This window comes from Mobula birostris, chromosome 10 (genome assembly GCF_030028105.1).
Source record: "Mobula birostris isolate sMobBir1 chromosome 10, sMobBir1.hap1, whole genome shotgun sequence".
Taxonomy (NCBI): Eukaryota; Metazoa; Chordata; class Chondrichthyes; order Myliobatiformes; family Myliobatidae; genus Mobula; species Mobula birostris.
In genome coordinates, this window is record NC_092379.1 from 50,692,289 (window position 1) to 50,706,369 (window position 14,081).

Sequence of the window (14,081 nt, forward strand, 5' to 3'; positions counted from 1 at the left end):
CCCTGGTCAGATCCCACTTGGAGTACTGCGCTCAATTCTGGTCGCCTCACTAGAGGAAGGATGTGGAAACCATAGAAAGGGTGCAGAGGAGATTTACAAGGAGGTTGCCTGGATTGGGGAGCATTCCTTATGAGAATAGGTTGAGTGAACTCGGCCTCTGCTCCTTGGAGCGACGGAGGATGAGAGGTGACCTGATAGAGATGTATAAGATGATGAGAGGCATTGATCACGTGGATAGTCAGAGGCTTTTTCCCAGGGCTGAAATGGCTAGCCTGAGGGGGCATAGTTTTAAGTGCTTGGAAGTAGGTACAGAGGAGATGTCAGGGGTAAGTTTTTTATGCAGAAAGTGGTGAGTGCATGGAATGGGCTGAGGGTGACGGTGGTGGAGTTGGATACCATAGGGTCTTTTACGAGACTCCTGGGTAGGTACATGAAGCTCAGAAAAATAGAGGGCTGTGGGTAACCCTAGGTAATTTCTAAAGTAAGTACATGTTCAGCACAGCATTGTGGGCCAAAGGGCCTGTATTGTGCTGTAGGTTTTTTATGTTTCTAGACCTCATTCCCCTTAACACATGCTGCTCGTTTCTACCTCCTACCCAAGATCCACAAACCTGACTGTCGAGGTAGACCCATTGTTTCCACCTGCTGCTGCCCCATTGAGCCTCGTGTCTACATACCCCAAGTTCATTTAATACCCTTGGTTCAGCCCCTTCCTTCCACATCTACCACACTTTACACGATCTCAATCACTTCAATCACTTTAAGTTCCTTGGTCCTGATTGCCTCATTTTCACCATGGATGTCCAGTCCCTATACACTTCTGTCCCCCATCAGGATGGCCTTAAAGCTCTCCGCTGCTTTCTAGGAAACAGATGCAACCAATTCCCTTCCACCATCAGCCTCCTCAGCCCGGCAGAAATGGTCTCATCCTCAACAATTTCTTTTTCGGCTCCTGCCACTTTCTCCATATCCAAGTTGTGGCTGTGGGCACGCACATGGGTCCTAGCTATGCCTGCCTTTTTGTCAGCTAAATGGAACACTCCATGTTCCAAGCCCTCACTAGTAACACTTCCCAACTCTTTGTGCCCTACGTTGACGACTGTGTTGGTGCTGAGCTCCTCAATTTCATCAGATTTGCCTCCAACTTCCACCCTGTCCTCAAATTTACTTGGTCCATCTCTGACACCTCTCTCCATTTTTATGATCTCACCACCTCTCTCTCTGGAGCCAGACTGTCCACTGATCTATTTTATAAACCTACTGACTCTCACAGTAACCTTGCCTATACCTCTTCCAAGCACGTCACTTTTAAAAAGGCTATTCCCTTCTCTCTGTTCCTCCATCTCTGTACACTTCTATACTCTATCAGTCTGTTCTCAGATTGAGGCCCTCCATTCTAGAATATCTGAGATGTCCCTCTTCAATGACCAAGGTTTCTCTTCCACCACTACAGATGCTGCCCTCACCCACATCTCCTCCATTTCCCGCACATCTGCCCTCAGCCATCGTCCCGCTGTCACAACAGGAGTAGAGTTCCTCTTGTCCATACCTTCCACTCCATGAGCCTCCACATCCAACATACCCTTCTCTGTAATTTCTGCCATCTCCAATGGGGTCCTATCACCAAACACATCTTTACCTCTCCTCCCACCCCCACTACTCTCATCTTTCTGCAGGGATCACTCCTTCCTTGATTCCCTTGTCCGATCATCCTTCCCCACTAATCTCCTTCCAGGCACTTACCTGTGTGAGTATGACAGACGCTACACCTGCTCCTTCACCTCCTCCTCCACCACCATTCAGGGCTCCAAACAGTCCTCCAAGGTGAGGCAACAATTTATCTGCAAGTCATCTACAGTATCGGGTCTTTCCAGTGTGGCCTCCTCCACATCGGTGAGACTCAGTGTAGATTTGAGGACCACTTTGTCAAGCGCCTTCACTCTGTCTGCCTTGAGAGGCAGATCTCCTGGTAGCCACACATTTCAATTTAACTTTCCATTCCCATTCATGCATGTCAGACCAAGCCTTTCTCTTCTGCCATGATGAGGCCACACTCGTATTGGAGGAGCAACACCTCGTATTCCATCTGGGTAGCCTCCAAGCTGATGGTATGAACATCGATTCCTATAACTTCCAGTAATTTACATCCCCTCTCCATTCCCCATTCTGGTTACCGTCTCACCCCTTCTCACCTTCCCATCAACCTCCTCTGGTGCCCCTCCTCCACGGTCCACACTCCTCTCCTATCAGATTCCTTCTTGTTCAGCCCTTTTACCTCTTCCACCTGTCAACTCCCAGCTTCTTATTCCACCGCCTCTCCCTCAGCCAGCCATCTTCCCCCTCTCCTGGTTTCACCTGCCAGCTTGTAATCCTTCCTCAGCCCCCACTTTCTTATTCTGGTTTCTTCCCCCTTCCTTTCCGGTCCTGACGAAGGGCCTTATCCCAAAATATTGACTGTTTATTGACCTCCATAGATGCTGCCCGACCTGTTGAGTTCCTCAACACACATCAAAGTTGCTGGTGAACACAGCAGGCCAGGCAGCATCTCTAGGAAGAGGTACAGTCGATATTTCAGGCCGAGACCCTTCGTCAGGACTAACTGAAGGCAGAGCTAGCAGTTTGCGCTGTTGAGTTCCTCTGCTATTTTGTGTGCGTTGCTTCGGATCTCCAGCAGAATCTCTTGTGATCTCTTTATGGTTTACAACACGACGTTCACAGGACACTGAAACAACCTACATTGACAAGACGGTTCAACACAATTTTCTTCAGCAGTGCATTGCCAAACGTCGACCCAGAGCTCTCAGGGAGTGATTCTCTGGCTAAACCGTAGCACGAAACCAAGTCGAAGAAGCAGGGGCCATGTCACTCTAAATGTCAGAGTGGGGAAAGGACGAGCTGCTGTGAAGGGAGAGAGGTGGGGGCGGGGGTAGAGTGGAGAGACAATGCAAGAGAGAAACAGATAACGAGATTTAAAAAAAAGACCAGTTTGCCAGAGAGGAAAGGAAGTGAGAAAAGAAATGTGAGAGAGATACGCATTTAATGTGTGAGGTGGCAAATGGACAGCGCAGGGAAATGTGCGGTCATGCACTTTGGTAGAAGGAATAACAGCGTAGATGATTATCTATACGGGGACCAATGTCAGAAATCAGAGGTGCAGGGGATTTGAGAATCCTAGTGCAGGATTCCCCACTGATTAATTTGCCGGTTGAGACAGTGGTAAAGAAGGCAAATGCAATATTAGCGTTCACTTTGCAAGGACTAGAATATAAAAACCAGGATGTGATGATGGGGTTTGAGAAGGCACTGGTTAGGCCGCATTCCCAGTACAGTACTGTGAGCCGTTTTAGTTTCCTTATTGAAGAAAGGCCGTGCTGACATTGGAGAGGGTCCACAAGGGGCTCACGAGAATGACCCCGGGAATTAAGTGATTAACGTATGAGGAGCGTTTGATGGCGCAGTTTAGAAGAAACTCAGAAAAAATGCTGTTCTGTCGTCATCTCTGCCAGTTGTCCCTTCCAATCAACTTTGGCCAGCTCCCGTCTCCTGCGTCTATGGTTGCCTTAACTCCACCGTAATACTGATACATCTCATTTCAGTAAACTTGCATCAGTTGGCCAGGATTGATCCGCGGAATCAGCGCTAGTTATTTAAAAAAAAGACCTTCCTTTTCTGATCTCGGTGCTAGTTACCACGTTTCTCGGTGGAATTGAGTAAGATCCCAATCCGTCCAACTGGTTTTCCAAATTTGGCCGGGGATGGGCGTTTCTAAGCGCTGGTGGCATTTGGATCAATGGCTATGCGCATACCCACACTGTCCTCTGCTCCACGTCAGCCCCAGTCCCGGAGGTTCGCAGGCGCTGACCGAGGCCCGCGGTGCGTCTCGGCTTGAAGCTGGCGGTGAGAGCCTTCGGTGAGAAGAGGGAGTGTTGCTTTGTTCGGGGAGCGGTGCGAGGGCGGGGTTGGGGAGGGGGCGCGGCCGGTGACGGGCTGGGACCGTCGCGGTGCAGCGGGCCCCTGGGGTTGCCTTGCAGCTCGCACCGATTTCACCCCCAGCCAGGGCCGGATTCAGTGGGGTCGGGGCCCCTGCCGACACCGTAAAATGCTGCTGTACCAAGCAAAAAAAGGCAAGAACGAGAGCAAAGGTCGTACTGGTCTAAATATCAAAGCTGTGGACCAAGACATTGGTTTAGTACAATACATAGGCTATAAACCTACAGGCCTTAAGAGGGAGGACAGAAAGTAATGCAGATTTGTAGTTTGAAAGACAGCATCTAAAGCACTCAAAAATTGACCTAGGCTTAGTTGGCTTAGTAAAGTTATGAGGGAGACAAAGTATGATGTACCCAATCTTAAATCTTTATTTAGTTATTGCTGCACATACCATAGGCCTTAATTCTCAAACAATGCCAAAGCATTTTTATCCAGCTTTTTTCTCAACTGTGTGTTCTGAGAAAGTAAAATGGAAATGAGAGACAAAAAGGCCAAGAGGGATGGCACTATGGCAAACTAGGAAACTTGACAATACTCCAACAATCTTTTTGAAAAATGAGATCTAGCACATACTAACCTATTGCTGTGCTGTGTGGCTAGCAGAGTAAAGACCACTTATTACTTACTAAGTTTGTAAACAGTCAACTATTAGCCTATTGCCACAAAAACAGGAACAGCACTGACACACAAGCCTAGATATTTACAGAGTCAGATGCTTGTTTTTCAAAATTAAAGCCTAGTTCCTCTGGATTTCTTCGCAGCAAAGTCCTTGACAGATCACTAAAATCCAGTTTCCGAACGAGATCACTTTCAAGTGAAATCAGAGTAAGATGACTCAGCCTGTCCTGTCCCATTGTGGGTCTGAGTCTATGTAGTCGCCGTTATCAGGCCTGCCAAATATGTCACTGGAGCCTCGGATAGCCAGTCCCCTCTCGACCAAAAACTTCACAACCACCAACACTCTTCTCAATACGTCAGTCCAGTAGACACACTCTGACTCGAACTGTTTTTGCAGGTCTGTATCTATTCTTCCGCTGTCAGACACTAGTGTAACGTAGGTCAGTATCGTTTTCCTGTGGTGTTCGCTATTTTCATGCTCTCCTATGCGCTCAGCGGCATGTTTCCAGTTGCTAAAGCCAGTTTCGAAGATGGACTGACAGTTACCATCACTGAAGATGCGGCATGCAAAACAAAACACACAGCCAGTGGAAGGGGAATATAAGAGTCAATGCCTTGATATGTACTCACCGTTTACCAGCTTGCGTTTGAAGTGAAATTTGGAGAAAAAAGGTCTCTGCTGTTTGTATACTCATTCCGAAGCTTTGACATCCACATCCTTATTCTGGCAGGACTCCGGCCCTTTCTTAGCCCAGTACACTTGGACTGAATCATCTAACGTTTCCTTTCCCCAGCGAGCAGGATCAGTGCTGTAAGGATCCTCAGTAGCGGTAATGTTAACATTAATGGCGGCCCAACTTGGTTGTTCGGAGGCCCCTGTGGTTGGGAATCCCAAGGTCATGCTCTCTGCCTCTTCAACGTTAGCAGCTGACTGTGGTAAGGACGGTGATCCTGTGGAAACGCTGGTGCTAGCTGGTCTCCATTTGTCCACCGGTCTCAGACTGTGACAAGAGCAATGGTGCTGCTGCACCATCGAGAGCAGGTTTAAAAAATTCTGTCAATTTCAATGTCTTTTTTAATGCCTCTTTCTCTTGTTTCTTTTTTCTTTTCTGTGCTCCACTCTCGTATTTTTTTTGTCCGCCATGATGATAGCTGCCTATTTTGGGCCCCTCTGCAGCTTGGGCCCCTGGGCTGCAGCCCAGCCTAGCCCTGCCTAAAGTCCGGCCCTGCCCCAGCCGAAGGTCTGCTCTCTGGGCCCTGGTCCAGCCTCGCGTTGTTCTGGCTGCTGGACTCCCGGAGCCGGTGCTGGCGGACGGGTTTGTGATTGACACGTACCCAGGAATAGTGAAAAACTACGTCCTAGATTGCCATCCACGCAGATTCTTCCATTACAACAGTGCATTGAGATGGTGCATGGGAACACAATAACAGAATGCAGAATATAGCGTTCACTGAGCAAGTACAATTTAGGCAGACAATCAAGACGAAGCAGATTGTGAGGTCAAGAGTCTGTCTGGCCAGGGAGGAACATACACTCGCTGTGTGACCGACCAGGAAGGGATCTGTCTGGGACATCTGACATCAACGACCCTGTCTGGGACAGAGAGATGTGAGCACGTCAGCCTCCCCTCCACAGACTCTGTCTACACTTCTCACTGCCTTAGTAAAGCAGCCAGCATAGTCAAAGACCCCACCCGTCCCTTCCCAGATATTCTCTCTCCTCCCCCTTTCCATTGGGCAGAAGACACAAAGCCTTAAAGCACGTCCCACCAGACTCAAGGGCAGCTTCTATCCCTCTGATATCAGAACCTTGAGTGGACCTCCTGTCCTCACAGTACACCTCATTATGATCTTGCACCCTATTGACCATAAAACATAGGAGTAGAATTAGATCGTTTGGCCCACCAAGTCTGTTCTGCCATTCCATCTTGGCTGAACCATTTTCTGTCTAGTCCCACTGACCTGCACACGGACCATATCCCTCCATACACCTCCCATCCATGTATCTGTCCAATTTATTCTTAAATGTTAAAAAAGAACCCGCATTTACCACCTCCTCTGGCAGCTCATTCCATACTCCCACCACTCTCTGTGTGAAGAAGCCCCCCCCTAATGTTCCCTTTAAACTTTTCCCCCCTCACCCTTAACCCATGTCCTCTGGTTTTTTTCTCCCCTTGCCTCAGTGGAAAAAGCCTGCTTGCATTCACTCTATCTATACCCATCATAATTTTATATACCTCTATCAAATCTCCCCTCATTCTTCTACACACCTTTCTCTGTAACTGAGTTTCTCAAGTCCCGGCAACATCCTTGTAAACCTTCTCTGCACTCTTTCAACCTTATTTATATCCTTCCTGTAATTTGGTGACCAAAACTGAACACAATACTCCAGATTCGGCCTCACCAATGCCTTATACAACCTCATCATAACATTCCAGCTCTTATACTCAATACTTTGATTAATAAAGGCCAATGTACCAAAAGCTCTCTTTATGACCCTATCTACCTGTGACGCCACTTTTAGGGAATTTTGTATCTGTATTCCCAGATCCCTCTGTTCCACTGCACTCCTCAGTGCCTTACCATTAACCCTGTATGTTCTACGTTGGTTTGTCCTTCCAACGTGCAATACCTCATACTTTTCTGTATTAAACTCCATCTGCCATTTTTCCAGCTGGTCCAAGTCCCTCTGCAGGCTCCGAAAACCCTCCTCACTGTCTACTACACCTCCAATCTTTGTATCATCAGCAAATTTGCTGATCCAATTTACCACATTATCATCCAGATCATTGATATAGATGACAAATAACAATGGACCCAGCACTGATCCCTGTGGCACACCACTAGTCACAGGCCTCCACTTGGAGAAGCAATTCTCTACTACCACTCTTTGGCTTCTTCCATTGAGCCAATGTCTAATCCAATTAACCACCTCTCCACGTATACCTGGCGACTGAATTTTCCTAACTAACCTCCCATGCGGGACCTTGTCAAAGGCCTTACTGAAGTCCATGTTGACAATATCCACTGCCTTCCCTTCATCCACTTTCCTGGTAACCTCCTCGAAAAACTCCAATAGATTGGTCAAACATGACCTACCATACACAAAGCCATGTTGACTCTCCCTAATAAGTCCCTGTCTATCCAAATGCTTGTAGATTCTGTCTCTTAGTACTCCCTCCAATAACTTACCTACTACTGACATTAAACTTACTGGCCTATAATTTCCTGGATTAATTTTCGATCCTTTTTTAAACAACGGAACAACATGAGCCACTCTCCAATCCTCCGGCACCTCACTTGTAGACAGCGACATTTTAAATATTTCAGCCAGGGCCCCTGCGATTTCAACACTAGTCTCCTTCAAGGTCCAAGGGAACACCCTGTCAGGTCCTGGGGATTTATCCACTTTAATTTTCCTCAAGACAGCAAGCAGCTCCTCCTTTTCAATCTGTACAGTTTCCATGATCTCACTACTTGTTTCCCTTAATTCCATAGACTTCATGCCAGTTTCCTTAGTAAATACAGACGCAAAAAACCTTTTTAAGATCTCCCCTATTTCCTTTGGTTCCGCATATAGCCGACCACTCTGATCTTCAAGAGGACCAATTTTATCCCTTACAATCCTTTTGCTCTTAATATACCTGTAAAAGGTCTTTGGATTATCCTTCACTTTGACTGCCAAGGCAACCTCATGTCTTCTTTTAGCCCTCCTGATTTCTTTCTTAAATATTTTCTTGCACTTCTTATACTCCTCAAGCACCTTATTTACTCCCTGCTTCCTATTACATGTCATACAACTCCCTCTTCTTCTTTATCAGAGTTGCAATATCCCTTGAGAACCAAGGTTCCTTATTCCTATTCACTTTGCCTTTAATCCTGACAGGAACATACAAATTCTGCACTCTCAAAATTTCTGCTTTGAAGGCTTCCCACCTACCGATCACATCTTTGCCAGAGAACAACCTGTCCCAATCCACGCTTTTTAGATCCTTTCTCATTTCTTCAAATTTGGCCTTCTTCCAGTTCAGAACTTCAACCCTAGGACCAGATCTATCCTTGTCCATGATCAAGTTGAAACTAATGGTGTTATGATCACTGGAACCAAAGTGCTCCCCTACACAGACTTCTGTCACTTGTCCTAACTCGTTTCCTAACAGGAGATCCAATATTGCATCCCCTCTAGTTGGTTCCTCTATATATTGATTTAGAAAACTTTCTTGAACACATTTTACAAACTCTAAACCATCTAGACCCCTAACAGTATGGGAGATCCAATCAATATATGGAAAATTAAAATCCCCTACCACCACAACTTTATGTTTCCTGCAGTTGCCTGCTATCTCTCTGCAGATTTGCTCTTCCAAGTCTCTTTGACTATTGGGTGGTCTGTAATACAATCCCAGTAATGTGGCCATACCTTTCCTGTTTCTCAGCTCCACCCATAAGGACTCAGTAGACAAGCCCTCTAATCTGTCCTGCCTGAGCACTGCTGTAATATTTTCCCTGACAAGCAATGCCATTCCCCCACCTTTCATTCCTCTGCCTCGATCACATCTGAAACATCGGAACCCTGGAATATTAAGCTGCCAGTCCTGCCCCTCCTGTAGCCAAATTTCACTAATTGCTACAACGTCATAATTCCAAGTGTCAACCCATGCCCTCAACTCATCCGCCTTCCCCACAATACTCCTAGCATTGAAATATATACACCTTAGAAAATTTTTACCAACACTCACAACCTTTCTATTAGCAGATTTGCTTGAACTTTTAACGTAATTTATTTTCACCCCAGCCACACTGTCAGCTCTGGCACTCTGGTTCCCATCCCCCTGCAAATCTAGTTTAAAGCCCCCCCAATAGCATTAACAAACCTCCCTGAAAGGATATTGGTCCCCCTGTAGTTCAAGTGTATATAACGTGTATGATCATGTAGTGTCTATAGAAACAAGACGTTTCTTCGAACCAGGGTGTAAAGCACATAACACCCATAATGCTCAGTAACTTATGGAGATCAGGATAAAATCTACAGATGAACCACACACAAATAACAAACTAAACCTCATTAATATCAAATATTGTAAGGTATGGAACAGATTAACCAGTGACATTTAAAATGTGATGGGGCTGGGAGTTTGGATGTCTAACGGTCTGGGAGGGCTCCTGGCCGTATCCTATGCCTGTTTGCCTCCTGTCAGTCTGCCAATATTCTTTCCACGTTAATAACTTTCCTGTAGTACCACGGGCTCTTAACTTGTTCAGCAGCCTCTTGTGCGGCACTTTGTCAAAGGTCTTGTCTGAATTAATGAGTGAGAGAATGGCATCTTGCAGGGTGGGAGACAAGCTTTCCACTGTATTTTGGAACACTTCAGAATAATAAACCAATACCAATATCAATCCCTCCACCCTGCCCCCCACATTCATACGCTCCAATCTCCACAGCCATGAGCTCACTTCAGTGTCCGAACTGCAGTAAAAACTTCAGGCGCTCCAGCCACCTGAGGAGGCACCAGTGGGTGCACACACCGGGGAGAGGCCATTCTCCTCTTCCCGATGCAGCAGAGGATTCACTCAGGTCTCCAACGCGGTTACGCAGCAGCAGGTTCACACGGTTGGGGGGCGGGAGGGAGAGGCCATTCGTCTGCCCCGAGTGTGGAAAAGGGATTCACAGAGTCGTTGACCCTGCTGAGGTTCCACAGTGGGGTGAGGCCTTTCACCTGCTTCGTGTGCGGGAAGGGATTCAGTCAGTCGTCCGATCTCCTGAGACACCAGCAACTTCACACGAGCGACACGGTTTAAATGTGCTGGAAGCTCTGCTCAGTCAATGACATTGGTCACTGATACTGTTGTTATCATTACCACACATACCATCTGTGGGCATGTGGCCAAGTGGTTAAGGCATTGGACTAGTGACCTGAAGGTCGTGAGCCCCAGCTGAGGCAGCGTGTTGTGTCTTTGAGCAAGGCACTTAACCACACATTGCTCTGTGATGACACTGTATCAAGGACCAACTTTAATAAATATATTAAAGTTTTATAGTATCAAGGACCAAGTTTATTCGCCGTACACACCTTATATGTATTATGAACCAGCTGTGGAATTGCTCAAGTCACTGTATGCAATAAAAAACATTCAACAATGATAAAGCATTGGATAAACTACAGATATGGAATAAAATTGCATCAGTACATAAATGCCAGCAAGTAATTACATTGTAAAGAACATTATTAAAAAGTGTTTAAAACATCTTCAGCTGCAATGACGGTGCAGGGGGGTTAATAAATAGAGGGGCCGAGAGTCTAACTGGAACACTTGATCAGATTAATTGCCTGGATGAAGAAAGATGTTGTGAAGTTTTTGTTTAAGCAGCCTGATAGCACTTTCCAGGAGAGAGCTCTTGGAAAAGGCAGTTTGCAGACTCGGTAGTGTCCGCAGTGATTTCTTTCGGCTGTTTCAATGTCCTGGACACATACAAGTCTGGGACAGTTTATTATTCTGGGTCGGTCAGTTGTGTTTTAAGTGTTGTCTCTGTGGTACACAAAGTTTACAGCTCAACTGGACCAGACTTTTTCTGGAGCAACAAACAATCTGCTGCAGGAACTCAGCGGGAGGAAAGGGCTCGTTGGCAAATTCCACATGCACCACTTTCCCCCAAGAAACTGCTTCAGCATCAGATGGTTTGTCATTCTAGATTCCAGCATTGGCAGCCCCTTGTCTCTCCCTGCAATGAAGGGTGGGTTAGTAAGTTTGCAGATGACATGAAGGTTGGTGGTGTTGTGGGTGTAGCATAGAGGTTGTCGTAGGTCACAACAAGAAACTGACGGGATGCAAAGCTGGGCTGAGAAGTGGCGGATGGAGTTCAGTGTGGGAAAGTGTGAAGTGATTCACTTTGGAAGGTCGAATTTGAAGGCAGGATACAGGATTAATGGCACTGTGGGGGAACAGGAGCATCTTGAAATCCACATTCATAGATCCCTCAAAGTTGCTGCACAAGTTGAGAGGCTTGTTAAAGTTGGCCATCTTTGATTGGGGGATTGAGTTCAAGAGCCACGAGGGAATGTTACAGCTCTATAAAACTCTGGTTAGACCACACTTGAAATATTGTGTTCAGTTCTGACCATCTCATTACAGGAAGTATGTGGAAGCTTCAGAGAGGGTGCAGAGGCAATTTACCAGGATGTTGCCTGAATTAGACAGTGTGTATTAAAAGTGAGTTGGGGCTTTTTCTCTTTGGATTGAAGGAGGATGAGAGGTCACTTGATCAAGGTCTATAACGTGATAAAAGCCATAGATCATAGGACAGCCAGAGACTTTTTCCCTGCACTGAAGTCGCTGATTTTAAGATGATTGGAGGAAAGCATAGGATGGACTGTAATGAAAATATTTTAAAATTTGTTCTGCACTCTTTTCCGACCTAGCAGCAAGAGTTGTCCGCAAACAATGGAGGCACTGTACACATGTTAAAGGTCACAAGGAATCACTTTATCAGAGATCTTTAAAAATGCAATACAGAAAGAAAGGTGAAGAATTAATGAAGTAGTCATACAGAAAACAAAATAATACTTATCATCACTAATGGGCTGAACTACAGAATGATGGAGGGACCCACATCGCAGATATGACATTTACCAGCCTTCCCTCTTCCTCTCTTGTCTTCTTGTCTCTATCTTCAACTCTTAGCACTAGCCACCACACTCAAAGATTCCCCACCTGTGCAAGGCTATTGACACTTTTTATACCCTAATATAACTTATATCCCAGCTCTTTTCCATCCCTCAGTGGTACTAGCTTGTGGCTTCTTATCTTTAGTGACCTTTGGTCTAGACGTGGAGACAACAGATCTGTAAGGAGGGAAACAGTGACCTTCGGTCTAGACGTGGAGACATGCAAGGAGGAAAGCATCTTTCATCAGAAACTGATGTTGAGGATTGCACTCATCTTCGGGCTGTCAGCACATTCCAATCTGACACCATCTTCTCTTTCAGACTTCTATTTGATTTTGGCATACACCAAGAAGGAATCAAATTTTAACCCTTTCCTTACAAGGACGTCAGAGACAATAGGTGCAGGAGTAGGCCATTTGGCCCTTCGAGCCAGCACCGCCATTCACTGTGATCATGGCTGATCATCCACAATCAGTACCCCGTTCCTGCCTTCTCCCCATATCCCTTCACTCCGCTATCATTAAGAGCTCTATCTAATTCTTTCTTGAAAGCATCCAGAGGCTTGGCCTCCACTGCCTTCTGGGGCAGAGCATTCCACATATCCACCACTCTCTGGGTAAAAAAGTTTTTCCTCAACTCCGTTCTAAATGGCGTACCTCTTATTCTTAAACTGTGACCTCTGGTTCTGGACTCACCCATCAGCCGGAACATATTTCCTGCCTCTCGTGTGTCCAATCCCTTAATAATGTTATATGTTTCATCCTTCTAAATTCCAGTGTATACAAGCCCAGTCGCTCCAATCTTTCAACATATGACAGTCCCACCATCCCGGGAATTAACCTCGTGAACCTATGATGCACTTCCTCAATAGCAAGAATGTCCTTCCTCAAATTTGGAGACCAAAACTGCACACAATACTCCAGGTGTGGTCTCACCAGGGCCTTGTACAACTGCAGGAGGACCTCTTTGCTCCTATACTCAACTCCCCTTGTTATGAAGGCCAACATGCCATTAGCTTTCTTCACCGCCTGCTGTACCTGCATGCTTGCTTTCAGTGACTGATGAACAAGAACACCTGGATCTCGTTGTACTTCCCCTTTTCCTAACTTGACTCCATTTAGATGATAATCTGCCTTCCTGTTCTTACCACCAAAGTGGATAACCTCACATTTATCCACATTAAACTGCATCTGCCATGCATCTGCCCACTCACCCAGCCTGTCCAAGTCACCCAACTTTGTGTCATCTGCAAATTTGCTAATTTTATTTTTAATCCCTTCATCTAAATCATTAATGTATATTGTAAACAGCTGCGGTCCCAGGACTGAACCCTGCGGTACCCCACTGGTCACCGCCTGCCATTCCGAAAGGGACCTGTTAATCGCTACTCTTTGTTTCCTGTCAGCCAGCCAATTTTCAATCCATGTCAGTACTCTGGCCCCAATACCATGTGCCCATGTGTCAGAGGTAAGTTTTTTTAACAAAGAGAATGGTAGGTACATAGAGCATCCTGTGTGGAGTGCTGGAAGTGGCAGATACGTCAGGGGCATTTAAGAAACTCTTAGATAAGTACATGGATGATAGAAAAATGAAAGGCTATGTGGGATTGATATTCGAGTGGGTTAATAGGTCAGCACAACATTGTGGGCCGAAGGGCCTGTTCTGTAATTGATGGGCAGTGGCAGCAGACGGGAAATTAAAGGACCCCTGTACTATTAATAACAAGGGTGCTTCAAAACCGTTAACACATGCAACTGGTAAATATTTGCTCAGCGTGTTGATGCATTTATCTTCACACAAAGTGTCAAA